Raw genomic sequence first — 4,774 nt, forward strand, 5'->3', positions numbered from 1 at the left:
TTCTTCCTATAAAACAAATTTAATTCCTATTCTACACATTCTCTTGACAATATCTCATTAAATTCAGAGTAAAGGTGTTAGGGTATAAGGTTACTCTCTAATAAAAGCAGCAGGCCCCCTGGAGGTCAAAGAGCTCTATAACATAAAATGTTGAATCCTATTCTGTCTGTGTTAGGTAGAAAACAAAACGAAACATAAATAGGAAACCCATTGGTACAGACTGGCTTATGTGCCTCCAAAATTGATATGTTGAAGCCTTAACTTTCCAAGTGACTATATCTGGAAATATCCTTAAAGAAGTAATTAAGGGGACCAGCAGTTAGCATAATAGTTATGTCGCTGGACTCCCATGTAGTCTACTGCGGTTCACGTCCCGGATCCGGTGGCTTAAAACTCACGCCAGGTGCATGTGCGTGCATGCCCAAGATCCCAAGAGGAGAACGGAGGAGAAGGGATTGCAGCGTGGCCATCCCCTCTGGGGAGTGATTTCTTGCTTTCTGTCTCTCTGTCTTTCTGGAGAGTGCACGCACCCTATAGCAAAAACCTCTCCAAAAAAAAAAAAAAAAAGAAGTAATTAAGTTGAAATGAGGTTATTAGGGTGGGCTCTGGTCCAGTATGATTTGCATTTTCATAAGAGGAGATGAGGACACAGACACACACACAGAGATGAACATGTGAGAACCCAGAATTACAATGCCCATCTGCAAGCCAAGGAGGGGAGCCTCAGGAGAAGTCAACTCTGCTCCAACACCTTGGTCTTGGTCTTCTGGTATTGAAAAGTTTCTGCCATGCAAACCACCCAGCCTGTGATATTTTATTATGGCAGCCTTAGCAGACCAATATGCCTGTTGACTTCTGGAATGGGTCTTGAGCAGAACAAGGACGCCAAACAGGGCATGAAAACATCTCAGCATCAGAAAATAGTACACGATACATCATCTGACACACATAGACCTCAGGCATTTATAAGATGGATCAGGGAATAGAGAGCTGAGTGGAGGGATGAATTTCTTGGGCACTGATTATTCTTCAGAGAGGAAGAAAGTCTCCCAGGCATTCTCCCTCAAATAAAAATGTGTGGCACATTTCTAATTACCACATTTCTATTACCTGACATATTCTAGATAATCAATAAAGGTGAGCTCAATTTGAATAAATTATTTTCCCTCTTTGAAGTGTTTTTGTGTTTTTCAAGGATTGGCACTAACCCTAGATGAACAAGACTAAGAGTCCGAGTTGCCTGGCCATTCCCCGTGGATTTTCTCCAGGTTGTTTGACAGAGAAGACTTTTTAGCTGAAAAAAGTAGGTTACATTTTGTGAGCTTTAAGTAGGAGTCAAAGTCAATTAGAGTCAAGATCCTCTAAGACTAATCCAGGAAGCTGTAAACACAGAAGCTGCACCTCTAGTTTGGAAAGATGTCAACAGCATGTGTAATGCAAACTGTGGGAGAAATAGGAAAATAGGTGCAAGTCTCAGCAGAATGTGCTTCAGTACCATGACATACCAACCAGTCTGGCAGAAGTTGCTCTGGACTTGAATATCAAGCCTTTACTTGTTGGCTGGGTCTCCTTGAGAGGACTGCTAACACCACTCAAATTCCACATTGGAATATACATGAAAATAATCCTCTGGCATCTCTCAGTTTATCATTTCTGCTCTGGTTTTGGGAAAGTGGAAGATAAATATTCCCACTTGTAGTATTTTCAAAAGAGTAATGGAAATGAAATGAACCATCAATATTTAACCTTCAGAATGAGGCAGTTTGTAGCAGGTGCAGAGAGAACAAAGAGCAGGAACCCTGGAGACAGGGCTGCATCCTGCTCTGAAATTCCAGTGCTGCTGTTTCCTATGCCTCTGGAAATGACCAAATAATGCCAAGTCTCAGATTTCACATCTATAAAATGGAAATGTGAGTTTATTTCCAGTAGTATTATAAGTAGAGCTATTCTCCCTCCTATTCAAAACACATAAAAATGTTGAATAAAATAGTCTTAAAAAAAACAACAACTTGTAGCTAGGTTCAAAAGAAAGAAAGAGGGGCCACCAAGTGCCACCACAGTTCAAGGTTGAACCTAGGGACTTAAAAATCATGTCAGGCACATGTGCATGTGTGCCCAAAAATCCAAGAGGAGAACAGAGAAAAGGAGATTGTAACATGGCCATCCCCTCGAGGAGTGATTTCTCACCTTCCCTCCCTCTGTCTCTCTCTGGTGAGCTCATGTACCCTACAGCAAAACCCTTAAAATAAAATTTAAAACAAGGATTAAAAAAAGAAAGAAAGAGAAGCACTCAGGTGCCAAGAATAAAAAGTAACTTTAAAACCAGAGCTGAGAGCTGAGGACCTGCTGTTGTTGAAGCAGGAGGGCCAGGAGTGGGAGTTGGAGTGAGGCATGCATAGAAAAGGGGCTTGGCCTTGCAGATTGTGAGGCATGAAGGTGAGTCACATGATTCTAGCTGAGTTCTTAGTGAGTGGTGTAAGGTAACTCAGGGCATGTAATGAGGAGGAAAATAAAAATAGGGAGTACACACACACACACACACACACACACACACACACAAACACACATCTACCAACCCTGGGAAATACTAAAAATCACAATGGAACAGCCTGCTCTATTAGTAAAGTTATAAAAATATGTAGTAAACGTATAAAATGTATACAGAAAGTAAACACACCACCTTTAAGTGACTTGGGAAGGGCAAATAAGTTGAGTAATGGGACTTATCTGTATGTGCAATATTTTATTTTTTTCAAAAAGGAAATAATGAATTAAGAAAGAAAGGAAAGAAATAAAGAAGGAATGATCTGAAGTAACTGTATAAAATGCTAATATTTCAAAAGTCTGCATGAAGGGACCAGCAGTTAGCGTAATGGCTATGTCGCTGGACTCCCATGTAGTCGACTGTGGTTTGAGTCCCGGGTCCGGGTGGCTTAAACTCACGTCCGGCACATGTGCTTGCATGCCCAAGATCCTGAGAGGAGAATGGAGGAGAAGGGATTGCAGAGTGGCCATTCCCTCTAGGGGGTGATTTTTCACTTTCTGTCTCTCTGTCTCTTTCTGTCTTTCTGGCGAGTGCACATGCCCTATAGCAAAAACCTCTCAAAAAAAAAAGTCTGAGTGAGAAGAGCAGGGATTTTTCTATTTTGTGTGTGTTTTTCCATAAATTAAAGTATTTCAAGGCCTGTCTGGGGAATGCAGAGGTAATGTGCTGCTAAAACGAAGCTGGATTCTTTTTTCCTTTTTTTTTCTTTTTACAGGGGAAAGCGTGAACGCAGTCCCCCACTACCACAAATTATGCAGTTGAGTTTCCCACACTCGGGGAAATCGCAGGGGTCAGCACATCCGGAGCTCAATGGACAAGCCTCCCCCTTGGAAAACCACTTTCTTGATCATGGTATCTACCCTGCCAGGTAAATATAAACGAAGCTGGATTCTTATGGAAGACTGTGGGCTCTGTCTCTGGTCATCCTGTATGCCCTAGGCACGTATGTCCATGATCCTGGCTCACTGGGAAGGGGAGAGGGGAGAGGGTTGTGGTGTAAAACGCTCATTCCCATAGCATAAGTAAATAAAAACAAAAAGAATTTTATGTTCAAAAACATAAGCTAAATAGAAACAAAAATACTCATTTATAATAATTTTTGTGATTATTATGCATTTTATGTATCATATAATCACATAGTGTAAATATATTGATATGTTTCACATTAGATATTAGCATATAAAATACATACTTAGAGATTTATAACTACCATTTTTACCAAGTTGGATACATAATCAGTGTATAATAAGTTTGGCTTTTTCATCATACTTATTTCTATTGTGTTTAATGTTTTTTATCCAAGTTCGTCTTTTCCCAAGGATTTGAACTATGGCAATTTTAGCAAGTCCTTAAAAAAGACACCATAATGAACTGGACAGAGTTTGCTAGTGTTGGTGAGTCCCCAGTGTAGGGCGGGGCCATATGGCACCAAGAAGTAGCACTGTGAGGCCGGCTGCCTGGTTCTGCAAACCAGCACCCCTGCCTGTCAGCCATCTGGCTTTGAGGAGACTCTTCACCTCTCCATGGTTCAGTTTCTCATCTGTAAAATAGGTAGATTATGGCACTTACTTTGAAAGTTGTAAAGATTAAATTAATGTATTTAAAAACACTTAGAATACTGCGGATGACTATATTACGGATGACTTTGAAATTTAAAAGGTCTTCAAAGTGAATTATTTTCACAAGTTTTGAGAAAAGTCTCCATTGAGTCTGTGTTGGAGGCTCAGTCAGAGGGTGCTAATGAGATCAACAACCTCTGAAGGATAAAGAGAACACATCACAAGGAGCTCTTGCTCTTCTCACACAGTCCGGCTTCTGAATTCCATGTTCTCAGGGGGAAGAACAACTGTGGAGCTGTTGCCCTCTTATGATGGTGCAAATGTATTTTCCATTTCAGCCCATCCTCTCAAGGGAGGCTGGATGACGAGTGTCAATACCTAGTCTCTCTAACCTGCCACCCTTGCTTCTATATCTACCTTCTAATAGCTCTCTTCTCTGAACTTCCATTGAACAAAATATCATTCTGAAGGTCAACAAATTCTCAGCCTGCATGAGAAGCACGAGAATCCTCCAGGTCTCGGCGGAGAGCTGGATCCAGAAATGTATAAAACTGATCAAAGCACCATGAAGAAGTCCCTTGAGGCGGTCTTTTCCTACAGGGGAAACAGAAAGCTACACGGTACCTTCAATACAGGGTGTGATTGCCAACACTGGGCTCTGTGAGCACTC

The 4,774-nt window shown here is 41.2% G+C and overlaps 1 non-coding gene across 1 annotated transcript; it reads right to left on the bottom strand.

The window, feature by feature from the left end:
• Nucleotides 1–3,257: 3,257 nt before the first annotated feature.
• Nucleotides 3,258–3,421, bottom strand: LOC114004607 (U1 spliceosomal RNA). The gene has a single exon (XR_003546719.1). It is a non-coding gene; the product is annotated as a U1 spliceosomal RNA (small nuclear RNA).
• Between the last annotated feature and the right edge of the window lie 1,353 nt (nt 3,422–4,774).

The sequence above is a fragment of the Tupaia chinensis genome, unplaced genomic scaffold (assembly GCF_000334495.1).
Source record: "Tupaia chinensis unplaced genomic scaffold, TupChi_1.0 Scaffold139072_1, whole genome shotgun sequence".
Taxonomy (NCBI): domain Eukaryota; kingdom Metazoa; phylum Chordata; class Mammalia; order Scandentia; family Tupaiidae; genus Tupaia; species Tupaia belangeri.